Source organism: Balaenoptera borealis, assembly GCF_965194805.1.
Source record: "Balaenoptera borealis genome assembly, chromosome: 18".
NCBI classification, from domain to species: Eukaryota; Metazoa; Chordata; class Mammalia; order Artiodactyla; family Balaenopteridae; genus Balaenoptera; species Balaenoptera borealis.
The window spans coordinates 68,863,694-68,891,680 of NC_138877.1; the positions used below are offsets into that span (position 1 = coordinate 68,863,694).

At 42.8% G+C, this 27,987-nt stretch overlaps 1 protein-coding gene and 1 long non-coding RNA gene across 12 annotated transcripts in view; one reads left to right on the forward strand and one right to left on the reverse strand.

The window, feature by feature from the left end:
- CLYBL (citramalyl-CoA lyase) overlaps positions 1-27,987 on the forward strand; it is a 255,684-nt gene that overhangs the window by 174,417 nt on the left and 53,280 nt on the right. The window lies entirely within an intron of this gene.
- Positions 14,921-27,915, reverse strand: LOC309616041. Its single transcript, XR_014237228.1, has 2 exons — positions 23,532-27,915; positions 14,921-23,211 (listed from the first exon to the last, which is right to left on the reverse strand). It is a non-coding gene; the product is annotated as an uncharacterized lncRNA (long non-coding RNA).

Below are 27,987 nucleotides of genomic sequence, written 5' to 3' on the forward strand. Positions count from 1 at the left end.
TGCCCCTCCCCAAGTCTTGCTCCCTAGAATGAACTACTTTCAACTTTTTTCACTTTCTTGCTTTTTCTAAATAGCATGTTTATACTATTATTTCTTGATGTTTCAATTTTATATATTATCTAGTGACCTCTTTTTATGTAAGATAAGGATTGAGCTCTCTCACTCCTCTCCCTTATCCGCATTTTTCCACTATAAATATAAAATATTTTAGGATCATATCAATATTCAATGTTTACTTAATGTGTCTAAGTATTTTCACAACTGAGTCATATGGCTTACTGTGATTATATTTGCTTTCTTTTTCCTGAAATTAATAATTGCTTTGGTTTTATTTATTTAATCTTTAAAATTTATTAACTAAAGTCCATAGATTTTTTTTCCAGAGTATTTTTAAAAATTTATTTATTTTTGGCTGTGTTGGGTCTTCGTTCCTGCGTGTGGGCTTTCTCTAGTTGTGGCAGGCAGGGGCTACTTTTCATTGTGGTGCATGGGCTTCTCATTGCATTGGCTTCTCTTGTTGCAGAGCATGGGCTCTAGGTGCGTGGGCTTCAGTAGTTGTGGTACACGGGCTCAGTAGTTGTGGCTCGTGGGCTCTAGAGCGCAGGCTCAGTAGCCGTGGCGCACAGGCTTAGTTGCTCTGCGGCATGTGGGATCTTCCCAGAGTGGGGCTCGAACCCATGTCCCCTGCATTGGCAGATGGATTCTTAACCACTGCGCCACCAGGGAAGCCCCTGAAGTCCATAGATTACATTAGGATTCACTCTTTGTGTTGTACAGTTTATGGGTTTTGACAACTGCATAATATCATTTATCCACAATTACAGTATCATACAGAATAGTTTTATTACCCTAAAAATCCCTTCTGGTCTGTTCATCCTGCTCCCAGTGAACCCCTGGGAACCACTGATCGTTTTACTGTCTCCATAGTTTCGCATTCTCCAGAATGTCATATAGTTGGAATCAGACTGGCTCCTTTCACTTAGCAATATGCATTTAAGTTTCCTTCATGTCTTTTTGTGGTTTGATAGCTTTTCTTTTTATTGCTGAATAGTATTGCATTGTATGAGTGTACCACAGTTTGTTTATCCTTTCACCTATTGAATTTGCTTTATTTTCTACATCTCTCTCACTAATTCCGTCCCAAACTCTCCAACAGAGTTGCCGTCTACCACTCCAGTCTTGTGCTGGTTACTTACTAAATTGTTATCTGGGAGCTTCCCTTCCTATCTGGGAAGTCCTTTGATTTAATTCCTGAGTTGGATATTCTGTTTACTGGATCTCATGTCTTTTTCTTTCTTGGTTTGTTCCCTCATTTTAATGGAGTATATCCATTATTAACTGCCTCAGAAGGGATACATGGGAGATAATTTTTTTAAAAGATTTGGCATGTCTGCAGGTCTTTATTCTATCCTCATAGATCAGACTTTTCTAGACCTAAATCCTAAGAGGAAAACTAGTTGACTTGCTGGTGACTTAGTATAAGCATGTTATTAAGAGATTCCTAAGTGGTTAACATTCTATTATTTCTTATATCTTTGGTCTAGTTTTTCTTTTCCACTATTTTCAAGCCTTCAGACTAATAGCCCCCCACTTAATCTTTTTTTGTAAAATAGTTTGAATTGGACTCACTTTATTAATTGAGCATTCGAAACATTAACCTCTGTGCAGAGATATATATTATAGCATGAGAATGGCTATGTTTACTTATTAATATTTCTTTCTCCACTTTTGGATTGAAACAAGCACAGAATAATTAGAGTCTTTTTCTGGCAAATAAAACAGTTAATAGTTGGAAAGGTATGTTTTAGTGAAGATTGTTTATAAACACACCTCTTGCTGCCAAGATCTTAAAGTCTAATTAATTAGCATCACCCCAGCTTCGCCTTTCCTCTTCTGTCACTTGCTTTCATCTTCATTTATACGTACACACTCACACAAGCACACACTTCTTATTCTCTTGCTTTCACTTTTCCTCTTTATCTCTGTCTGCACAAGTTTGCACACAGAATTGGCTTCCCTTCTAGCTGTTTTGTCCCTGAACTCCATCAAAAAATATTTTCTGCATCTCTGATTTCATCAAGATATGCCTGACTGGACTTCCCTGGTGGCTCAGTGGTTAAGAATCCGCCTGCCAATGCAGGGGACACGGGTTCGAGCCCTGCTCTGGGAAGATCCCACATGCCGCGGAGCAACTAAGCCCGTGCGCCACAACTACTGAGCCTGAGCTCTAGAGCCCACGTGCCACAGCTACTGAAGCCCGCGCGCCTAGAGCCCGTGCTCCGCAACAAGAGAAGCCACCGCAATGAGAAGCCCACGCACCGCAACAACGAGTAGCCCCTGCTCGCCACAACTAGAGAAAGCCCGTGCACAGCAACGAAGACCCAACGCAGCCAAAAAATAAATTAAATAAATAAATAAATTTATAGGAAAAAAAAAAGATATGCCTGACTGAGAATGTCAAAACCACTGAGCAGAAGTGTTTAATCCAAAGTTGGCTCTGCCGGTGATGATCAGCTGAGGAAACGACCTCAGATTTTTTCTTAATTATTTGTTAGAATGTAAGTTTCCACTGTATGAAAGAGATTCGCATCCTGCTTCTCATTCCCTGCTCTTCATTGTGCAGGCCTCCCACTGATTTCCAATAGAGCTCTCTGCACCCGAGTAAGACACGGGGAGGGGAAAGGTACCTGGCCATATGTGGGAACACTACCTCCAGCGAAGGTTTTCCATAGTAGATAGCCACTTCATGATTTAATGGGCAGTCAGATTCTGGCCACATTTATGTAACTTCGTAAACTAAGGTTTGAGAGTTAAGCTGGTCACCAGCAACAAGCCCCAAAGTAGTCTAGGCAGCCAAGTGTGGAGCTAGGATCAGAAGATTGCAGCCCCTGTCCCTGCTTAGCAGCCTGATGGCTGTATGACATCAGGAAAGTCTGTTAACCTCTCTGAGCCTTGGAGCCATCATCTGTACAATGGTGATAATACCATCTACCTCCCAAGGTTGCTGCAAGGATAAAAATAAAATAAGTGTACGTGAAAGCACTTTATAAATGATAAAGTACCGTGTAAATGTTACTTATCATTATCTGACCTCAGAGGTCAAAAGGATGCATTCGTATTCCAAGGTTTTTTTTTTCTTTTGATTTAGTCCTCTTAGATGAAGGATGTTTTGTGTTTAAAGTATTTTATAAATATAAAAATTATGACAGGAAAGACTTAGAGTATAATTAGCAGGGAAGGAAGCTTATGATCCTCTGGGATGAGAACACCCATGACTTATTGACCCAGTGCAATACGTTCATAATCTCACGTGTTAAGAGCACATCATGGTCAAAGGGCATACTGAGTGACTATTTGAGAACGATGGTGATGGAGAGCATGTACCAGGAACCGGTCAGTGGGCAGACAACCATTTGTGTATTGGCTGTAGTTGGAAGAATTGCTCCAGAGACACTAGTAGAACGCTAGTAGAACTAGTAGAATGGAAACCATAAAATAGGTGGATCTTCCTCCCCTCCATTTCGGCTTGTTTGCCAGTCCCCTGTCTGCACACCGTCTGTACAAGGCTCAGGACCTGCAGCCCTCTTCCAATGGGTATCTGATGAGGAAGACAGTAGATCACTAGAGTATCATGCCTCAAGTGATGGGTTGTGGCTTGGACCCTTCCAAAAGTGAGAAAGAAGGCTGAATCTTCATGGACTGAAGACAGCTATTATTTTTTCACAGTTTGGAAGAAAGCTACTGTGATGATCTGCTTTATGTGTCAACTTGGCTAAGCTATAGTACCCAGTTATTTAATCAAACACTAATCTAGATGTTGCTAGGAATATGTTTTGTAGATGTGGTTAACATCTGCAATCATAAATTAGATAAATTACATAAGTTAGACTTTACATAAATTAGATTACCCTGGGTAATATAGGTGGGCTTTACATAAATTACATAAATTACATTACCTTTACAGAAATTAGATTACCCTGGGTAACATAGGTGGGCCTCATCCAATCAGTTGCAGACCTTAGAAGCAACAATTAAGGTTTCCTGGAAAAGAAGTTCTGCCTTAGGACTACAACGTCAACTTCTGCCCAAGTTTCCAGCCCCCCAGCTTGCCTTATGGATTTTCACTTGTCATCTTTTGAGCTAATGCTTTAAAATAAATCTATCTGTCTATCTATCTATCTATCTATCTTCTTTTGGTTCTGTGTCTCTGGAGAGCCCTGACTGATACAGCTTCTCTCTATCCAGAGTTTGCCTTTTTTTTTTTGTCTCTATTATAAACCCAACTCTCAGTGGTCCAGGGTACAAAGTGTTTTCTTTACACTAGGAAAATCAACTGCATTACTAAAACAACAAACCATGTAAATTAATCCCAAATTATAATCCAACTCTGATCTTAAAATCTAGTAATCTTTGATATAACTGAAGTACATTTTTAAAACCCTTATTGATTTTACCTTATCAAAAGTTATAAGTTCAAAATATCTGCATTTGAATCCCATATCTGCCTTAGTTCTTACAACTTTATAGTCTCTAACTATTCACCTAGTTGGTCTCCCCACTTGAACACATACCCATCAGTAAGGAACCTCAGTATGCCAATGAGGTGGCAGTTGTCTCTGGGTGCTAAGACAGTGGGACTGAAGTTGTAAGCTTTATATTACAATGAAGTAGTCTTTCCTTTGACACTAAACTTGAAAGGTGATAATCTCATATTTTAAGGTTTCAGGATCACTCAGGAGTGAAAAATTCTTCCCTGTTTAAAGAGTTATTTTTGTTTGCAGGACCAGTCCTGGAATCCTTTACATACATTCCAGTCATTTGAACTCTGAGAATCACAGATGTTAGGAACCTCACCTCTCGCCATTCCCAGGCATACTAGTCAGGGTCTGGGTTCTGTGAGTCATTTATCACAGGCTTCAGTTTTAAGCCATTCCCAGTGGGGTTACGTGTAAGCCTTTCCAACTGTCCATGACTGTTCCGTATACACATAACGATCGCCCTTTCTAATTCCCAGACCTGGTGCCCTGCCCTTCTCTCTGGCTTGGGTGAAGCCACATGGAGGCACCATGCTGGCCCTTGAGGGGTGGGGAAAGAACCTGGCCCTGCTGAGCAGACGTCTCTTGATGGTAATCCTCCAGCGAGCCAAGGGCTTCCAAAGAGACCGTGAGTGTGGCCTTGTTGATGAGGAATGTAGTCACAGTCTCACAAGAAAGTACCCAGTCTCTGCCTCAGGACCCCATGCATGGCCCATCATCGCTGCCGCAGAAAGAAACTGGACAGGACCTCCCCATAGGAGCCTGTCAGCCCTTGTCACTAATCAGCCCAGGGGCTACTCAGAATGACTGTAGGCCCTCACGTCCACCCCTGCCAACTGCACGGCCCGCTCTCAGCCCCTGCCACCTGGGGAGCGCCGTACCAGGCGGGCCAGGGCAATCAAGTTTGGCTTCTGCATGGTCGTGCAAAGCTCGCCATCAGCCAAGCTCCTGAAATATTTATATGTATACAGGCAGGGCTCAGATTCATTTTTAACCAACAGAAGCCATAGCAGGTTAGGTCTGGGTATGGTTTGAGAGGGTTCGTTCATCCCATGTAAGCAAACCTATCAGCGATGGCTCACCTGGCCGAGAGAGCAGGGATCTCATTTACCAAAGGAGTCAAAAAGTTGGCCATTGTCACAATCTAAGCATTGGAAGAAACACACATCAGAAAATCACATCATTTTCCCCTCCCTTTTGTTCAGAGATTTGATTTCATTTATGCACAGGGAAAAGTCAAAATGCCCCTCCTGATGGGCACCCTTCTGAGGACTCAGGGCCAGTGCATTGCAAGGTGAGAGAGCACAATACATGTATTTATTTTCAAAGATAGCATGACGTGACACCATAGAGCTTTTGTGGCTACCTAGTCTCTTTTGAAGAACTGTTAGAAAACTAGATGATTGGCAAGAAAATCTATAGAAGGGAGGGAGGCAGGAAGATCCACATTTTCAGCAAAGATGGATGGGTGCACTCGAGCCTCAATTAGCACTTGTTCCCAACTATTTCAGTACACCTTAGACATGGGTTTTCTGAGAGAAAGCAACAATCAAAGCCAGAGGGTTACGTGAATGTTCCCATGGTTGTGACAGGTGTCCCCAAAGAAGCAGTTGAATTTATCTCAAAACTGAAGGTTTCACTAGCTTGTGCCTCTCATCAAATTGGTTTTGCTTGCGTGGGAATTATTTTTAAGTACTCTAAAATGGTATCATTTCCTAGTTGCAAATTATTTGGGTGTATTTTGAAACTAATTAAAAGGGAAGTGTCCTATTTTGTAACGAGCAGCATTTCTACGTTTTAAAAATCAGATGTTCTCTGTGGGGAGCAGGGTTTTATCTTTGTCAGTGTTGGCTATTGCTAAGTGCATCCCAGATTGAAAATCTAAATGAAATAACTACAAGGAAAGGCATGGGGGAAGTTTATGTTCAAAAAGCAGGAGAGGGCTTCCCTGGTGGCGCAGTGGTTGAGAGTCTGCCTGCCAATTCAGGGGACACGGGTTCGAGCCCTGGCCTGGGAAGATCCCACATGCCACAGAGCAACTGGGCCCTTGAGCCACAATTGCTGAGCCTGTGCGTCTGGAGCCTGTGCTCCGCAACAAGAGAGGCCGCGATAGTGAGGGACCCGCGCACCACGATGAAGAGTGGCCCCCGCTTGCCACAACTAGAGAAAGCCCTTGCACAGAAATGAAGACCCAACACAGCCATAAATAAATAAAATAAAATAAATAATAATAATTAAAAAAATTAAAAAAAAAAGCAGGAGAGAGACACGTATACATATATAATACATAGACAATTTATCTGTGAATTTAAAAAGCCTTTTCATGGCATATATTTTTCTAGCTACTTATTTCACTGTGAGCACTGCAAGCATGGTGGGCTGCAGAGGTGCCAGGCTCCATCATGGTGTCCAAAAACTGGCTTTGTACACACGCTAAATTAGAGATCGGATGGCAGAAGCAGTTCACGGATCCTGGATTGGCAGGGATTCCTCATGAAAGAAGACAGGGCCGAAAGCCTGCGGGACTCACTCTCCAGCCAGCAGTAATGCAACATGCTCTATCCAAGCAGCCAAAACCCATTTTAAAATAAATTCTGAACCTTCATCAGGCATTAGGTCCAGCCGAGGTAACATAACCACCTCCCCAAAAGTCTAATCCCCTTTCCTGTTTCATGAGGAAGGGACTATATTCAATCTTACATGGGACAGAGCTTTGAAATTTTTCACCAAAGGATCCAGGTCATTTCAGTTGCCCCCTGCAGTGAACAGGCCACCCCAGTGTTGAAGGAGGAAGGCAAGAATCCTACAGACAAAAATCTTTCCATTTTTGTCTTCCTTGTAAATAAGCAAACTGCCATGACGGTTCTGATGCAAGAATTAACACAGCGAAGAAATGTATTAGACAGCCGGAGCAGATAAGTCTATGCCAAAAGGATCCACCATCTGGGTCTTTTTTGCTCACTGTGTCAACCAGAAAATGCCTCTCTCATTTACAAGTAGCTAGTTGACGGCTTTACTATTCCCCAGAGATATACTTGATTTTATGGGCAATGATGAGTTTTAATAAAAAAAAAAAAAAAAAAACACAGCTTGGGTTGTTGACCTTGGAATCCTGCTTCATCTTAGAGTTGAGCGCTAGAGAGGAATTGAGGAGACTTATTTTCTAGGCCAATAGGTGCTTTTGACTCAAATGATGACATCTGACAAGTTAAGAAACACTTCTAAGTGGGGACGTTAACTCCAGGTACTTTACCTTTCTCCTAAGGGTATAGTGAAGAATCAAGAGTTGAACTAGGTGACCTTTGTCCCAAACAACACCCTAACGTGAAACCTGGATCAAAGCCTCGCGGCCTTTCAGATACTGTCAGTCATTCACTCACCTGAGTATGCAAGCTCTGCCCACACACACACTCAGGACGATTTGGTTCCTGATGAGAGCCCTCTTCCTGGTTCGTAGATGGCTGCCTCCTTTCTGTGCCTACACATGGGGGAAAGCATCTCTCTTGTGTCTCTTCTCATGAGGGCACTAATCCCATTCAAGAGCTCTACCCTAATGACCTAATTACCCCCCAAACCCCCATCCTCCAAATACCGTCACATTTGGGGGTTAGAGCTTCAATATATGAATCTTAGGGAAACAAACATTCAGTCCATAGAAGGTTGATTCTCTCATTGGGTGGCACCAATGAGGTCAACATCTTGAGTAATCCGTGGAGGAGAGAGCTTTGCGTCACATTCTGTATTGTGTGTGACAGAGTGAAAAAGTGCCTAAATAGGCATCAGGAGACTTCATTTATAGTCTTGGCTCTACCCCCATCACATTGATGACTTTCAGCGATTTATTTATTTATTTATTATTTTTTAAAATTTTTATTTATTTATTTAATTTATTTATTTTTGGCTGCGTTGGGTCTTCGTTGCTGCGCGCGGGCTACCCCCAGCTGCGGCGAGCGAGGGCCACTCCCTGTTGCAGTGCACGGGCTTCTCACTGCTGTGGCCTCCCCCGCTGCAGAGCACGGGCTCCAGGCGCACGGACCCCAGCAGCCGTGGCACGCGGGCTCAGTAGTTGTGGCTCACGGGCTCCAGAGCGCAGGCCCAGCAGCTGTGGCGCAGGAGCCTAGTTGCTCTGCGGCACGTGGGATCCCCCCGGACCAGGGCCCGAACCCGCGTCCCCCGCATTGGCAGGCGGACCCTCAACCACTGCGCCACCAAGGAAGCCCTCAGTGATTTATTGATCTCCCTGGAACTTTTCTCTCCTTGTTTCTAAAATGACTAGATAATTGCTGAACTTTCTTCAGCCCTAAAATTGTATGTTTTTATGATTCTAAATCTTAGCCAATCATCTAAAAATGCATTCTTTGAAAGATATCTACTAGGCCTAAATTTAAAAGTCGGCGTTCTTGGTGGAAAGAATTAAACCAAGCAGACATCCTAAAGACAGTGATTCAGAAATACTGTCTTCCTCTTCCCCTTAACAGGTGCCCTTTCAGAGGAGGTGAAAAGCAAAAAGGACAAGAACAGGCACTGATGCACAGAATGAATGGGAAGGCTGAATATGGCGCCAGACAGCACTATGACCTTTAATGTAGAATTTAAGAGGGAAGGAAGGAAAAGGGAGAACTCATCTTCATTAACACACTATTTTGTAGTAGCTCTTTTGAAGAACCTTTTATTCCACTGTTCATGGAATATGCTTCCCGTAGTGGATTGATTGGTGGCTTCACAAACCATGTGTCCACATCTTAATTTCCAGAACCTATAAATGCAACCTTATGTGGAAAAGGGTCCTTCTAGATGTAGTTAGGATGTCAAGATGAGGTCATCCTAGATCACCCAGGTGGGCCTTAAGTCCAAGGACAAGTATTCTTAAAAGAGACACAGAGAAGAGATTAGAGCGATGCAGCCACAGGGGATGCCGACAGCCCACAGAAGCTGGGACAAGCAAGGAAGGGTTCTCTAGGGAGGGAGCACAGCCCTGTTGACCCCTTGATTTCAAACTCTTCTGGTCTTCAGAGCTGTGAGAGAATAAATCTCCATTGTTTTAAGCAGCCAAGTTTGTGATAATTGCTTATGGCAGCCTTAAGAAACTAATACACTTCAGAGGACTATATTTCAAAGGATGGACATTAATTGGGAACTCCGATATCTCTTTTTCTAGTAACATCATGGTCAGTCTTACTAATAATAAAAATCAAAGAATGCCGACTTAAAACATATTAATAATATTATTCTGAATATTGGATCTCTTTTGAAATAAACATTTTTTGCTCACGTAATGGCTGTCCATAAATATCATCCTTTGAATGAACCACCGTTTTTTAAAATTTTTTGTTAGAAGGAAACACCCCACTATCAGAGAAAAGGGCTTCATTCCTCCATCCTCAGCTTTGTTTTGGTATCTTCATTTCTGTACCAGATCCACCCTCTTCATTAGCCTTTCTGTTTTAGGGTGTTTCAGCTTCACCGAGTAATAGTATCAATAAAATTCTGCTGTTTTATTATACATTTATCAAACAGTCGACTAGCTGGTCTTTTGGCCTGAATTTGTTGGCCTGTTCTCAGAGTTCTGTCTCAGTACATCTTTTAAAAACTGTTTTCCAATGTAGTTTTCATTTCAAATTTAGAATATGATGTTAATCAACTCGCTAGCTAACAATTGAGGGTGAACAGCTTACAGTGTTTGTGACAATATTGGATTTATTTATTTCCAAACAAGTGATTTTTAAATAACAGCACACTGTATGCTTGTTTGTTTTTTATAATCCAGTTTTGCAACTTAGCTTTGATGGTTGACTTCCAGTAGGAAAACTATGAAAGCACTTACCTTGTACTGGTCTTGGATCTTCCTGACATTTCTCTATTCCCATGGTGCCAACCGCTGGTTCATACCACTGGTTTCTCCTTCCACACCTTAAGGTGATCTCTTGAAAGAACCCACCTTAGACCCCACTGTTACCTTACTTCTACTTCTTTTTTAATTATTCAGTTCAATAAACATTTATTAAGTAGGTACAACATGCTCACCAGGTAGAAGAAACCAACACGTAGACAGGTCATTTCAGTAGATGGTGGCAAAAACTGACAGGGGTAACTGTACAGAGATGGATGTGAGCCGGTGTGTTCAGACTTATGTATCAAAACTGAGAAATAACCTGGAAAGGAAGTTTATTGTCAGACAGACTTCTCTAGTCCTAAAGTTATCTTCCAGGGGAGCTCAAGAACCCATCCCCTAAGTGGACTGGGCAAGCCAGCCGTTTACCACTGGTCACAATCAGAATTAGGAGTGTGGCCGGTCAGAATGGCCATCATCAAAAAATCTAGAAACAATAAATGCTGGAGAGGGTGTGGAGGAAAGGGAACTCTCTTGCACTGTTGGTGGGAATGTAAATTGATACAGCCACTATGGAGAACAGTATGGAGGTTCCTTAAAAAACTACAAATAGAACTACCATACGATCCAGCAATCCCACTACTGGGCATATACCCTGAGAAAACCATAGTTCAAAAAGAGTCATGTACCAAAATGTTCATTGCAGCTCTATTTACAATAGCCAGGACATGGAAGCAACCTAAATGTCCATCGACAGATGAATGGATAAAGAAGATGTGGCACATATATACAATGGAATATTACTCAGCCATAAAAAGAAATGAAATGGAGGTATTTGTAATGAGGTGGATGGAGTTAGAGTCTGTCATACAGAGTGAAGTAAGTCAGAAAGAGAAAAACAAATACAGTATGCTAACACATATATACGGGATCTAAGGAAAAAAAAAAGCCATGAAGAACCTAGTGGCAAGACGGGAATAAAGACACAGACCTACTAGAGAATGGACTTGAGGATACGGGGAGGGGGTGGGGTGAGATGTGACAGGGTGAGAGAGTGTCATGGACATATATACACTACCAAATGTAAAATAGATAGCTAGTAGCAGCCGCATAGCACAGGGAGATCAGCTCGGTGCTTTGTGACCACCTAGAGGGGTGGGATGGGGAGGGTGGGAGGGAGGGAGATGCAAGAGGGAAGAGATATGGGAATATATTGTATATGTATAACTGATTAACTTTGTTATAAAGCAGAAGCTAACACACCATTGTAAGGCAATTATACTTCAATAAAGATGTTTAAAAAAAAAAAAAAAAAGAATTAGGAGTGTGGGTTTCACAATAACTTTTGGTTTTTCTAGTTAGAGAGTGGGAGCAGAATGTCAATAATGGCTCCATTTGACCACCAATGGAGACCAACGGCCAGCTGCATGTGGGGTATGTCATATTAAATCTGTTAAAACCAAAAAAAAAAAAGAGAGAGAGAGAGAAGAAAAGAAAAAAGGAAGGAAGGATGGGAGAGAGGAAGGGTGGGAAATTTAAAAATGAAAGAATGCGTTATATAACCATTATATGTTAATGGAAAAGTTTATATATTTAGTTAAATAATTTATATTTCTTTATTCTACCAGTTCTTATCATTTAAAGGGATAGAATGATTAAGTAAACCCTAAATGTTATGTTATATCAGAATCTTTGAGCTACTGCCATAACTGCATAATGGCCAATCCAAATCCAGGGTTCAGTATTAGAAAGCCAGCACAACTCTTTCACTAAACTGTGTCCCTAACCCAGCTCTTATCAGAAATAAAGGAGATGTTTTAAATCTCCCCCTGCTGACTCTTTTACCTTATTGTTCTGTTGGTTCAGAACCTTGATGGTCAAGAGGTATTATTCATTGAGGCGCTAAACAAACACATCTAAAATCCAACTTATCATCTACACACACACCCCAAAATTTCACCTGTGGTTCCTCCTGGGTCTCCTCCCTCCTTTGTTAGAAGACACCCCCCAGTTCCTAACACACACACAGAGAAGTGAGAAACAGAATTATCCTGGACCAGTAAAAGGATTGCTGATCAGTGCCCAGGGCTCAGAAGCTAGAAGGCAGGACTTGGTAGCAGAGCCTATCTTTATATTATCTTCCCAGACAGTCTTCTTGCCCCTACTGCATACTCCATTCTCACCATCACCCCCATCCTCCACGTGCAGTTGACCTCCTTTTTTGTTAGTGTACGGGCTCAGCTACTACAGCAGAAAGACCCAAAGCTAGAGTGGCTCAAACTGAATGAAGTTTATTTCTCTCTCACCTAACAGTTCAGAGGCAGGCGGGTAGTCCAGGCAGGTAAGCAGCCCTCCTCCTTGAGGTCATCCAGAGACCCATGTTGCTTCTACCTATTACTCTGATGCCCTGAGTAATAGGGCGTGGCTGAGACTCTCTTCATACCACGTTTGAGTTTCAGCCTGTGAGATGGGAGAAGAGAGAGTGGAGGGCAAGTGGCTTCCTTCTAAGAGGTTCAACGTTTCGCACACCACTTCGGTTCCATTCACATCCTAGCTGCCAGTGTGGCTGGGACATGCAGGCTTTCAAAGGTAAACCATGTGCCCTGCTCAAATCAAAGGAAGAGGGGAGAATGAGTGCTGGGGCCATTAGCAGTCTTGGCACACCCCTGCACAACCACCATGTGATGCCTTCCCTGTTATACATACATCACCCTACATCGCAATTTTTCATTTGTTTATTGCAAGACTGGTGCACTTAAAAAAATATATTTTTAATTATGGTAAAAAAAAAACACGTAACATAAATTTTACCATCTTAACCATTTCTAAGTATACAGTTTAGTAGTATTAAGAATACTGACATTGTACAGCCAATCTCCAGAATGTTTTCATCTTGCAAAACTGAAAGTACCCATTAAACAACAACTCCCCCATTTCCCCCTCCCCCCAGCCCCTGGCAATCATCATCCTACTTCCTGTCTCTATGAACTTGACTACTCTAGGTACCTCATGTAAGTGGATTCATACACTTTGACACATTTATCTTTCTGTGACCGGCTTACTTTACATAGCACAACATCCTCAAGGCTCATTCCTAAGAAGGACACATTTTTATATCCCCAGGACCTAGTACAGTACCTAACATACTTGAGTAGTTGAACAAATGAGTGAATGATGAATGCATCTTCCCCCTGATAAACCAAACCCCGGACCCAAACAAGAGTGAAAAAAAGTTAAAGGGGAACAAGAATCGAGGGTGCTTGTGAAGGCAGCAGTTGGAACAGTTAACCATGAAGTCCAGGTTAGGTGGTAGACAGCCAAGAAAATCTGAGGGTGACCTGACCCCCACCCCAGGTGTCCAGGACTTAGAAATGTGTGAAGGCAAACTGGAGAGGGTGGTTTCCAGGCTTGAGAATTTAGGGATGAGGCAGCTTTGAGAAAGGTGGGATCAAAGTGTATCTGAGTCATCAGGATAGGTATTGGAGAATGGATTTCCACTGGAGGGATGTGGAGAAGCTTCCACTGATGAGCATGATGGGGATTTGAAAGGGTGATGCAACTGGATTGCATGGAGTTCAGCGGGGGGAGTGTTGGACAAGGCGGGGGGGGGGCAGTGACAAGGAGCTGGCGGTGGGATGAAGAGGATGCCCCCCTCTACTCCTGGCCCTGCAAACAGGGTGTACGTCCTTTCCTTCCCTTGAGGGAGTAGTGAGACAGAGTCAGCAGGGCAAAGCCAAGAAGCAACAGTTACGATGAATGGAATGAACAGTGTTCCAGGGAATGGGTGTTGATACAAGAGAATTCAGAACATTCCAGAAGCTACAGCCCACGAAGGTAGCAGGTTAGGCCAGGAAAAAATAGGCCTGAGCCAAACGGAGGAGCATGAAGAATGGACTCAACTAGTGTCGAGTGACAATTTATTAAGAAAATGAAGGAAGGGACTTCCCTGGTGGTCCAGTGGTTAAGACTCCGTGCTCCCAATGCAGGGGGCCCAGGTTAGATCCCTGGTCAGGAAACTAGATGCCGCATGCCACTACTAAAAAAGGTCCCACGTGCTGCAACTAAGACCCAGAGCAGCCAAAATAAATAAATAAAAATTTTTTTAAAAAAAAAGAAAGAAAATGAAGGAAGCAGGCAGTTGGGACTTAGGAGTGGTGGCCTTAGATTATGTATTGTACAGCCCAGCTCCAGTGCTCCAAATGATGACGTTATGGTGTGACAGTGAAATGGATTTCAAGTATCTGTTAAATACATACATGTACTTTCCTATATCTAATTTTTCCATAGAGTATATATTTCATTTATAGTGAGAAAAAAATGCCATTAGAATTAAAGTCTTCCAAGATGGTGGTGATGGGAGGATTATTCATTTCTGTGGTCCTTAATTTGCTTAGCTGTAAGATGAGGGGTTGGCCTCAATGGTCTCCCACTTTAATGCTTATGATTCTCTTCCTGTTCAACTGTCATGTGATTCCCCCATTCAGCTCACAAGTGGGAACAGGAGAATAAGGATCAGGGTATCAGTCACCAACTATAATAGCAAAAAATAAAGGCATTTTATTGTGTTTTGCTTTACTGCGTTTCACAGATACTGCATTTTTTACAAAGTGAAGGTTTGTGGCAACCCTGTGTTGTCAGATCAGTGGTTAGCATTTTTTAGCAATAAAGTATTCTTAATTAACATATTTACATTTTTTAGACATAATGCTATTGCACACTTAATAGATTACAGTATAGTGTAAACATAGCTTTTATATGCACTAGGAAACCAAAAAGTTCATGCAACTCGCTTTACTGCAGTATTCACTTTATCGTGGTGGTCTGGAACCGAACCCGCAGTCTCTCTGAGGTGTGCCTGTATCATGATTCCAGTTTGCTTCAGCAACAGTATTTTCCAACAGTGTCTCAAGTAGGTATGTCACATAGTGAAATGGAGCTAGCTTGTAAGGATTTATGTGATAAATAAAACGCTACTTGCAGATTTCTGGCAAATGCTAAGGGGCTGCTGGGTTCCTCTTCCCCAGCAGCCTTTTCTTCATCTCTGCCTTGAGGGCTGCTTGTCCAGCAGGCAAGGCATGTGCGTGTGCCTTTAGGAGAGGGTTCTCAACCCTGACTGTCCATCAGAATCACCAAGAGAGCCTTGAAAAATACCTGTCTCAGCCCCACCCAAACCAATCCGCTCAAGGAAGCCAAATATCAAGAAGAGCAGAGAAGTACATTGCTAAATACTTAAAAAGGTTTGTCATATAGTTTCTTAACTATAAATGAAAAATGGATCTTGAAAATGGCACATATTGGTTTTTTTACTTGACATGTCTGATTTGCACTCCTCCAAATCAACTCGTTTGAAGTCCTCAAAATCCTAGTGCTTTTATATCTGTTAATGCTTCCTTTTCTTTTATAAATTTATTTATTTATTTTTGGCTGTGTTGGGCCTTCATTGCTGCTCACGGGCTTTCTCTAGTTGTGGCTAGCAGGGCTACCCTTTGTTGTGGTGTGCAGGCTTCTCTTGTTGAGGAGCACAGGTTCTAGGTGCACGGGCTTCAGTAGTCTAGGTGCACGGGCTTCAGTAGTTGTGGCACGTGGGCTCAGTAGTTGTGGTTCGTGGGTTCTAGAGCGCAGGCTCAGTAGTTGTGGTGCACAGGCTTAGTTGCTCTGTGGCACGTGGGATCTTCCCAGACCGGGGCTCGAACCCATGTCCCCTGCACTAGCAGGCAGATTCTTAACCACTGTGCCACCAGGGAAGTCCCTGTTAATGCTTCTTCAATGCAGTTTAAAGATAGGTAGGCATTATCTGTTCTTTGATTATGGATAAATAATTATATATTAAATGTATTTATAAAGGTAAATAATAAATTTAAGCTAACTTTTAAAAAACTTATTCCATCTAAAATGACAAAGATTGTAAGCTTTTATATTTAAAACCAAAGAATACTCAAATATTAGATATTTTGCATTTTTGTACCATTAAAATATTAGGCCAGCAGTACGTTATTATTTCTATCCAAAAGGAAGTAATAAGGGTACGTATTTGTACTATTGGAAGGAGGGGGTTCTCTTGGACAGTTGACCAGAGTAGGGCTATACAGAGAATGATGAATGTTAAAGCCAGAAAGAAACTCAGAAACCAATTTTTCAGGCCCCAAACACATCGAATTTTTATCTCAGGAATGCTACCGTTTGTGGCATATTTTCCATAGCAGTTAAAAGTGAGTTGCCAAGAAAATAATTCTGAATACGTATGTTGTTTGGCTTTGGAAGAAGTCGAAGCCTGACTTTTATGAAATATGGTAATCTTCCATGTTACTATGTTATTAAACATCAAACGTTCTTAACACCCTTTTGAAAAACTGAAAAATTGGTATTAAGAATGGCTGGATTTAAGAAGACGACAATGGAAGCCATGTTGTTAAGCACACTGAGTGGATAAAGAGTTAGTCCAACATCGTAATCAACCAAAACTTCTTACCAGCCTTCTTGTGAGTCAGCTGTGTGGCTAGCCACCTTAATCACCGCCACCTCCGTTCAATAAGGTGACATGTGCATACAGCCTGAAAAAGGACAGAAACCTTCGTGTGCTTGACTACCTTCTTAGTCAAACAGCACCAAAGTAGTGCTTATTGCCAAACCATATTTGATGTGGCTTGAGAAATCAGCTTACACACAGTCCAAATTTGAATCTTTAAAATCATCATCACTCCTAGACCACAACAGCAGCAGATGGACAAAGGAAGAAATGGAATGTGGTCACGTTTTGTACCAACAGCATAGACCTTTTCAGATGGCAGTGAGTCATTTGCCGTCTGCAACCTGTGGCCTTCCATTCCTGACAAGGCACCAATTCAAGATTCCGGGTTTGGGGTTTCTATGTTGAAACGAAAACATTCAGCAGGTTGCTCTCTGTGGTTTTTTATCAAGCAGTGGTGAGCACACTAGACCTACCTGCCCTCCTGAAGAATCCAGCAAACAGAAGGCCATGGCGCCTGTAGGAAAGAAGACTTTAGATATTTAAGATCTGATGTCATCTAAAATGAAAGGTGTAGGATTTAATAGGCAGGCTATCCCACTATCTGTGAGTATATTGACTTCTCTGGGGACTCTCCTCAGTGCCAGGAGACCAGCCCCCTGAGTTTTCCTGTGGTTTGGGCACTAGGGACATGAGAGCCACAAGCTACCATCCCTGTCCTCATGGGGTTACAGTCCTGGTGGGTGGGCGCTGGGTTCCGGAAAACAGGTCAAGCTAGTATGAGCTCAGAACCAACCCCAGGTGGGTGGGCACCAGGAAATGGGAGTTTAAATTCGTACACCCCAGGACTTCCCTGATGGTCCAGTGGCCAAGGCTCCACGCTCCCACTGCAGGGGGCCCGGGTTCAATCCCCGGTCGGGGAACTAGATCTCACATGCATGCCGCAACTAAGAGTCCACATGCTGCAACTAAAAGATCCCACGTGCCAAAATGAAGATCCCCCGTGCCGCAACTAAGACCCAGCGCAGCCTAAATAAATAAATACTAAAAATAATAATAAATTTGTACACCCCTTTTTTAAAAAGCAATTTTAGTATACATGTTTAAATGAGTATGTATTTTTTTAAATCTAACATTGTTAACCACTTATGTTACACCATTTTCAATCCTCATCAATTCCTGAGTCAGGCACTTTTATTGTCCCCATTTTTCAGATGAGGACACTGAGGTGCAGTGATGTGCAGTGGATAGCAGATTATCCAGTCTCTTAGACAGCCAGTCACTGGCCCAGTTGGGACTGGAACCTAGACTTGCTAGATTCAGAGCCAGTTTAGAAGGAGGCTGTGAGAGTTGAAATTTCATGGCCATTCTTTTTTTTTTTTTTTAAACGTTTATGGAGAATGTGTTTTGTTTTGTTTTTCTTTTAAGATTTAATTTTTTATTTATTTTTGGCTGCGTTGGGTCTTCGTTGCTGCACACAGGCTTTCTCTAGTTGCGGCGAGCAGGGGCTACTCTTCGTTGCGGTGCACGGGCTTCTGATTGCAGTGGCTTCTCTTTGTTGCAGAGCACGGGCTTAGGCGCGTGGGCTTCAGTAATTGTGGCACGCGGGCTCCGTAGTTGTGGCTCACGGGCTCTAGAGCACAGGCTCTGTAGTTGTGGCGCACGGGCTTAGTTGCTCCGCGGCATGTGGGATCCTCCCAGACCAGCGTTGAACCCGTGTCCCCTGCATTGGCAGGTGGATTCTTATCCACTGTGCCACCAGGGAGGTCCCTCATGGCCATTCTTTTGGCGCCTAAATGAGCATGTGATTTGACTTTGCATTTGTACTTCTAGGATTTAGCTTAAGGGAATATTCAGACGAGTGCTCTAAGATGAATGTTCTCAGATATTCATTACAGCTTTGTGTATATAATCTTTTAGGCATCAGAGCAAATGTCACATCCTCAAAGAAGCTGTTTTGCTACCCTATCTCAAGCACCTCCCCCCCATCACTCTCCCATTATTAAATTCTGTTCTCATACTAAATCGTTTCATAGTCTGCATTTGTTTATTGGTTTACTTGTTTATTAGTTGTTTTCTGACTGGAATGTAAGTTCTGTGTAGTCAGGGAGCTGTTATCTCCATTACCTAAAATAGTACCTGGCACGTGAAGAGTATTTAGTAAATATCTGTTGAACAAAATGAATGAATTAATAGCAAAAATATTGGAGAAAATTTAAATCTTAATCATTAGGGGATTGATTAAATTATGGCATATCCAAGCAATAGAATACTCTGCAGTCATTACAAATGATTACATAGATTATCCCCTACATAAAGGTATTTCCTACCTGTTGTGTGAAAAAGACATGACATAATGCATGTGTATATGATCCCCATATCGGCCAGGGTTCCTGGTAACCAACCACAGAATCTGCTCTACTGAGTTTAAGCAGAAAACAAATAGTTTATTATAGGCTATTGGGTAAATCAGAGACTCTGTAAGATATGCAAAGAGGGGTTCTGCAGACAGAGCACAAGACTGGGAGCCTGACACATGAGTTCTTCCTCATCTCGACTGCTGACTGGCTGTGGGATCCCTGGATGAGTCTTATAACCCCCACGTTCTTCAAGCAAACATGGATAATAATACCTGCCCTGTCTACACCTCAGGGCTGCTGTGATGGCAAATGAGAGACAAGCCCTTTGAACTGTGTATGCACATACATCATCGTTTTCAGGTGATTTTGAATGTCTGAGCACATAGACTTCATTCTAAAACCATATTGCTCGGCATTGGGACGCATTGGTCCTCTCTATTAACTAACTGTACGTCGCTGCACATTAAATTGCCCCGTGGCAGTGGTCTGGACAAAAAGGCTGGTAATTCCAGCAGTTGTGTTTGCTAAGCTTGTCCTAAAATCATCTTCTGTGTGACTTCAGCCACTCTCCCTGTGGGGCAACCTTTGCCTCTTCTTTGAGCCTGCCCTTTTCTCAAGGGTCACTATGCTTGCCATCTGCAGGGAGCTTGCTTTTCTCATCCCTGGGACCTACACTGTGCTGGCCACCAAGCTTGGCTTCTTCCCTGAGAGTCTTCCTCAGTCACCTTCATTATCTATGAGGGCTGACACCTAGAGCATCAGCATTCAAAGTCAATGTCAACTGACTAGGTATAAATCAAAGGCTGGATTCAGTGAGTTTTTAAATTTCCTTATTTCTGTTTTTTGCATATTCTCTTTATATATGAAAAAAATCTGGTTCTCACTGCCTACCTGTCATTAGAGGAAAATAGCACTGTGATATGACCGGGGATTTTAACAGGTACTGATATCATGAAGAAGAACTTCATGTTCCTGAAACCAGGTGTTTGTTGCAAGATGGGGTGATTTTCCATTTCTTCTATGTCCAGAAGCCTTTCCTGGCAGAACTTCTAGCCCAGGAGACTTTTCATCTTCACCTTGCATGAAGAGCAAAGAGCGACTTGGTTCTGACGCCTGGGTTAGAGGAGCCACTGAGCATCCGCACAGCCCGTTATGCTAAATCACACCTGGTGTCCGCGCGGAGAAGGCTCTGGTAAGCGTCCTCGCCACTGGGACGAAAACCTCTGACCCTGACGCCAGAACACGGCAGTGTTGCAGGGAAGCCTTCCGAGAGCCTGGCTCACCGGCACAGCAAATTAACCTGCTTGTTCTCACGTTAAATGCTTTATGAAAATTTACTGGGCGCAAAAAGAGGGAAGAAAACCCAAGTGGTTCTGCAGTGAGCCTGCCTGGCACCAGTGAAAGAATGAAGCCGAGGAGAAAGTCAACATGAAGAGCTGGCAAGAGGAAAAGGTGTCAAATGCAATGAAAACCAAGTGTGGTGCCAGCCATTGCATTGTTTTATTAGTATTTTCTCGAGGAAAACATTTAATTATAGAAGATCTGGTATCCGTGAGCTAGTAAAGATGACTCTGGGCTCTGCCACTTTCTCCACGGTACCCATTTTCAGAGGAATTATGGCGTAAGATGTGGTAGTCAGCAGAGAGAAACATCCACATGGCCTGGTCCTTGAGAAGCACTCTTTGCTGTAACCAAAGCTTAGTTCTCAAAGGGCAGAATCTGCCTTTTTTAAAATAGAATGTTCTGATGGCTATCATCATCCTCCATTCTTCCATTTTACACGTTATATTTTTCTTTCCCTTTCCTCGTTGATTTTTTTTGGCCGTGCCACGTGGCTTGCGGGATCTTAGTTCCCCGATCAGGGATCGAACCCGGGCCCCATCAGTGAAAGCACGGAGTCCTAACCATTGGACCACCAGGGAATTCCCTTCCTCGTTGATTTTAGAATAAAATAAAATGTATAAGGAATAAGGTGGAAAAGTTCTACCCTTTAAAATACTTATACATTTGCCACCTAAAAGAAACAGTCTTTTTTAATTCACTTTCTTTGGGAAATAGCTAGGAAGCAAGACAAACAACGACAAACCATGAAAAATAAATGATCAGCTACTATAAAATGAGGCTGTGAGTGTATATTTGGGCAACAGAAATCAAAATATACGAAGGTAGAACCAACAGGTAATATTGTGTGGGGAATTTTAAAATTCCTTTTAGCTGTAAAGCCTCACCTACCTTAAAAGCAGTTTGTGAAAATAATGATCCAGTTTAATGTGCTGCAAGAAATACTTCTTTACATTGTTTCTGCCATCACAGGGCTTATTCAGTTACCTGATTTCTTCATTCATGGTTGCCAGGAAGACTAATTAACACTAAGGAATGGAAAGAATCCTGTTTGGGATGCTCTTCTGTCCCAGGGTAAAGCTTCCTGCCCAGAATAGAAGTCAAGGCCTTGAGCCTGCAGCTAGCTCAAATTCCTGTTAGCTTGGTTCGTTTAATTGCAAGGTTGTTTGTGCCTTATCATTAGACATTTATACTTCTATCTGTAAGCTTTTATAACCTCCTACTTAAGGAGACAAGATTCTTTGTGTCAGCACCTTAGCGAAGTGTTGTTGAAGCACTTGGCGCACAGACAGGAATTTCCCAGCGGCAACAAACGTGGGTGCAGCCGGGCTCCTTCATAACCTACCTTAGCGCAGCCTCAGAGAGAAGCAGCCAACTTGCCTCCAAAATTTGGTGATGGGAAGGGAAACAAATGTTTTCCACCAAAGAAGTGAAGCAGCTTTGGCTTCAAAGAAAAAACTGGTTCTTTATATTTACATTAAGACCATTTGGATCCATTTCTAGCAAGGTATCTCACTGTTGGCTTGAGAGGTAAAGGAAGTCATCAGCCAAAATATGTGGCAGGCATCACAGTAAAACTGCTCAGGCCAGGATACAGATGACACGGCTGTTACCTGACACGTATCTGGAACCATGGCAAGGCTGTCTCATTAAATTATGAACCAATCACTCTTGATTTGTTGTTAAAGAAGAATGAAAGGCCCGCGGCCCCGCCCTGTGTGGGTACCCCATGCCACCTGTGGCACATGGCAAGGTTCGCACCCTACAATGAAGAAGGGCAGGTGCAGAGTCCTTTGATGACACAGTTCCCTTTCGCTTGTTTACTATTATTCTCCCACGCAGACTGCAACCCAGCAGGAGGGCTTTTAAACCAAAACAGTTCATTACCTCCTCTAGCCCAGAGAAGTCGCCAAACACAAATAGAGCGGGTTGAGAGGGCGAGGGCAGCTTTGCTTGCGGCTGTGCTTTGCACCAGGTGGGAAGGGAGCCGTCTTCTCCGCTGTCGGAGGGCCAGGGCAGAGGGAGACCAATTAGAAGGCGCGGGTAGGGGCGTGGGGTATCCTTCCCACTCCACGTGTTCTTTCCATTTTCGCTTTCAAGGGCTTTCAAGGTATGGTACTGTGAACCCCCCAGATTCGAGACCCGCGTACAAACACCCATTCCAGACAAAAAGATTAGCTTTCACAGCAATGAGAAGCCCGCGCACTGCAACGAAGACTAGCTCCCACTCACCGCAACTAGAGAGAGCCCGCGTGCAGCAACGAAGACCCAACGCAGCCAAAAAATAAATAAATAAATTATTTTATTTTATTATTATTTTTTTTTAAAGTAGCTTTGGGACTAGAGGCCATCTCTGGATAAAAGCATTCTCGGGGGATGGGGAAGTTGCCCACGGGCAGGGCTGACTCAAGCAGGGACCTTCTCCACTTCGTGCTCTAAGGGCTGCGGGGTGGACCTTCCTGCAGTCCGGCCCGGGCACCAGGCAGCTTCCGATGTGGAAGCTGCTTCCTCAAGTGAACTGTGATTCTTGTCCCACTTCCCCCATCACCCTTTCCTCCCCCAACGGAACAGGGCCTCCTAAATCATGGGCTCTCCCCTGCCCGCTTGGGAATCTCCTTTCTGTCCGTCTCCGGGCGCCAGCACCTTCCCTCCCTAACCTCATAGATACTGACCATCTGCCTTTTTTTTTTTTTTTTAATTATTTATTTATTTATTATTTTTTATTTTTGGCTGTGTTGGGTCTTCGTTTCTGTGCAAGGGCTTTCTCTAGTTGTGGCAAGTGGGGGCCACTCTTCATCGTGGTGCGCAGGCCTCTCACTATCGCGGCCTCTCCCGTTGCGGGGCACAGGCTCCAGACACGCAGGCTCAGTAGTTGTGGCTCACGAGCCCAGTTGCTCAGCGGCATGTGGGATCTTCCCAGACCAGGGCTCGAACCCGCGTCCCCTGCATTGGCAGGCAGATTCTCAACCACTGCGCCACCAGGGAAGCCCCCCATCTGCCTTTTGATTCACTCATTATTCCCACCTCTGCCCTTCGCCCTTTACCAGCTCTCTGCTGGGTGCCCCTCCCTCCTCTGCACCTACTGAAATCCTCAGTTTCCTGCCTCCCAGCTCAGCCTGCCGTGCCCCCTCCTGCCTCTAAGTCCCCTCAAGTCTGTTCCACTGACTTGAACTGTTACTTCAATTCTCATCCTACGGGCGTTGCGTCGCCCCAGCTAGATGATACATTCCTCTATTGATTCATATGTCAATATAAAGGATTTATATATCGTTCCCTCTCCTCCACACCTGTCCCCACCACCGGGCATGGTGGATAACATTTGATTGAGCCCTCTCCTACTTGTTAAAAAATTTTAATTGCACCAGACCAGGAACATCAGGCAGAATGTGAGAATAGTATTCAGAAAATTTTCTTTTCAGAATCACCAACACTCTTTTTTAAAAAAGGACGAATCCTATCTGTTATCTAAATGTTTTCAAGTATCTGGAAATTTGGTTTTCAGTACATAAAACACCTCATGAGTGATGACACTGTTCAGTTTTCCTCTGGATCCCTCCCATCATGGAGCCATGGCTCCTGCCCACCCCCTACCCCCCAGGAGAGAGCAGCCATAGCACCCCTTCCTCACTCAGATCATCCCACTTGGAACAGATCTCATGGCTTCTTGTGCCCTGCTAGAACACAGAAATAACATTACTCCTCTGAGGCTGAGAACAAGCAATGAGTGAGAACAAAGAAAATAATGAGTGGAGAGAGCCATGAACTTGCAGACTCCGGAGCTCCAGTCCAATCTGAGCGTGGTGGTCGTTATTGGCTTTGGGAAGGGCGATGCAAGCCTTTAGTAAGCAAATACTTTGTGTTTGCAAAGAGCTGTGTGCAAAGTGTACCTCAAAGCCTCACTGTGAAATCATAAAGTTAACAAGAAATGTAAAAAACACGGGCAGCTATGCCCATGCAGGACATCTTCTCAGGAGTAGCTCCCAGTTCCCTATAGGTTTGGGTTTGAGGTCCCTCAGAGGCTCATGGGGTAGCCTGGCAAGGTCCTCAGAAAAAAACCCACAACAACACAAGACCTGTCGTATATAGTTGAGGAAAATCCATTAGGAGCAGATGGGGAAAGGGCAAAGTAAAAGAGGAAGAGCATGGGGGGGAGGTGATGGGTAGGGCGTTGGCAACAGGAAGGCTAAACACCAGCCACTCACCAGTCAGGGGTGAGGGCGGGGCTGAGTGAAGAGGCTGATGGAAGTAAGCCCTTTCTTTCCACTTGAGTTTCCTCTTCCCAGGGAATTTTCATTGTATTTTGTTGAGAGATGAAGACTGAAACCACAAAATAAAAATATCACAAGCCTCCCTATTGTATACAACTTAGTAGACCGGAAATATATCAAGAGCCTAAATGTTGTTAGAATTAAAACTATAAAACTAGTAGAAGAAGACATAGGTGTAAGTCTTCATAACGTTGGATTAGGCAGTGATCTCAAAATGATAACAAAAGCACAAGCTACCAAAGAAAAAACAGATAAATTGGACTTCAGCAAAATTATAACTTTTGTGCATCATAGGACACTATCAAGACAGTGAAATGACAGGGAATTCCCCGGTGGTACAGTGGTTAAGACTCTGTGCTTTCATTGCCGCGGATGCAGGTTCAATCCCTGGTTGGGGAACTAAGATGCCACGAGCTGCATGGTGTGGCCAAAAAAAAAAAAGGGAAATGACAACCTACAGAAGGGGAGAAAATATTTGTGAATCATATATATCTGATACGGATTAAATATCTAGAATATATAAAGAACACTCATAACCCAACAACCAAAAGACAAACAACCCATTTTTTTAAATTTAGGACTAGAATAGACATTTCTCCAAAGAAGGTACAGATGGTCCCTGACTTACAATGGTTCAGCTTTATGATGGTGCGAAAGCAGTATGCATTCGGTAGAAACCATACTTTGAATATTGAATTTTGATCTTTTCCTGGTCTAGTGATATGTGGTCCGATCCTGTCTCGTGATGCTGGGCGGCAGCAGTGAACCACAGCTCCCAGTCAGCAGTGCGATCACGAGGGTCAACAATCGATGCACTGGCAAGCCTTCTCTACCCAGACAACCATTCAGTTTTTCACTTTTAGGACAGTAGTCAATAAATTACGTGAGATATTCATGTTTAGATGACTTTGCCCAATTGTAAGCTAATATGTGTTCAGAGCACATTTAAGGTAGGCTAGGCTGAGCTATGATGTTCAGTAGGTTAGGTGTATAAATGCATTTTCAGCTTATGATATTTTCAGCTTACAGTGGGTTTATCGGGACATGACTCCATCATAAGTCAAGGAAGATCTGTATACTGATGGCCAGTAAGCACATAGAAAGATGCTCAGCATCATTAATCGTTAGAGAAATGCAAATCAAAACCACAACGAGATACCATATCACACCCACTGGGATGGCTATTATCAAAAACAAATAAAATGAAAAATAACAAGTGTTGGCAAGAGTGTGGAAAAGTTTGGAACTCTGATACAGTGTTGGTGGGAAATGTAAAATGTGGTACAACCACTTTGGAAAATAGTTTGGCAGTTCTTCAAAAAGCTAAACATAGAATTACTAAATGGCCCAGCAATTCTACTCCTAGGTATATACCCAAAAGAATTGAAAACAGAGACTCAAAGAGCTACTTGTACTTGTATGCCAGTGTATCCAACCATACACATCCTGAGCCTTCTTAGTCCTTTGAATGAAAGCTGGTTTGGCATTTTAATAAACCTGAGTTTTAAAGGATCTTTCATAATTAGCGTATCAGAAACTTTGCTCTACCAAAATCTGCGGTTTCAGAGTAAACAGAATGCCTAGAGTGTGATAACTTGTGGGATGAAATCAATAAATGAACATTTTCCTCATTTTTTATTGTGATAAAATATAAAATCTACCATCTTAGCCATTTTTTAAGTGTACCATTAAGTGGTTATTAAATATATTCACATTGTTGTCCTTTTGTAACTGGCTTATTTCACTTAGCATAATGTCTTCACTTAGCACAGCAGGTTTATCCATGTTGTAGCATGTGTCAGAATTTCCTTCCTTTTTAAACCTGAACAGTATTCCGTTGCACGTATTTAACACATTTTACTTATCCATTCTTCTGTCAGTGGACACTTGGTTTGCTTACACATTTTAGCTACTGTGAATAATGCTGCTATAAAAATGGGTGTACAAATAATTTCTTCAAGACCTGCTTTCAGCGCTTTTGGGTATATACCCAGAAGTGGAATTGCTGCATCATATGTTAATTCTATTTTTAATTTTTTTTAATACATTTATTTTACTTATTTATTTATTTTGGCTGCGTTGGGTCTTCGTTGTTGCACGCGGGCTTTCCCTAGTTGCGGCGGGCGGGGCTACTCTTTGTTGTGGTGTGCGGGCTTCTCATTGAGGTGCCTTCCTTGTTATGGAGCACGGGCTCTAGGTGCGCGGACTTCAGTAGTTTTGGCACGCAGGCTCTAGAGCGCAGGCTCAGTAGTTATGGCTCGTGGGCTCTAGAGCGCAGACCCAGTAGTTGCAGCGCACGGGCTTAGTTGCTCCGCGGCATGTGGGATCTTCCCTGACCAGGGCTCGAACCCGTGTCCCCTGCACTGGCAGGCAGATTCTTAACCACTGCGCCACCAGAGAAGTCCTATTTTTAATTTTTTGAGGAACTGCCATGCTATTTTCTATAGCGGCTGCACCATTTTACATTCCCACCAGCAGTGCACAAGGGTTCCAATTTCTCCACATCCTCTCCAACCCTTGTTTTTTTCTGTTTTTTTGATAGTAGCCATCCTAATGGGTATTAAGTGGTGTCTCGTAGTTTTGATTTACATTTCCCTAATGATTAATGATACTGAACATCTTTTCATGTGCTCATTGTCCATTTTTATATCTTCTTAGGAGAAATGTCTGTTCAAGTCCTCTGCCCATTTTTGAATTGTGTTGTTTGTTTTTTTGGTGCTGAGTTTTAGAAGTTCTATATATGTTCTGAATATATATTCCTTTATCAGACATATGATTTGCAAATATTTTCTCCCATTCTGTGGGTTGCCTTTTTACTCTGTTGAAAGTATCTTTTGATGCACAACATTTTAAATTTTTCATGAAGTTCAGTTTATTTTTTCTTTTGTTACTGGTGCTTTTGGTGTTATTGATGAATGAAATTTTAACCAGTTAACTCATGGTATGTTCAATATTGCTGTAGATTTTCTTTTTTCAAAAACAGGCAAACCAAGGGACTTCCTGGTGGTCCAGTGGTTAAGACTCTGTGCTACCATTGCAGGGGGGCATGGGTTCAATCCCCGGTCTGAGAACTAAGATCCTGCATGCCACACGTGGTGCAGCCAAAAAAAACAAAGGTTAAAAAAAAAAAAAACAGGCAAACCAAAATTTTTGGGGTGCTAGAAAACTCAACACTACCATCTTACCT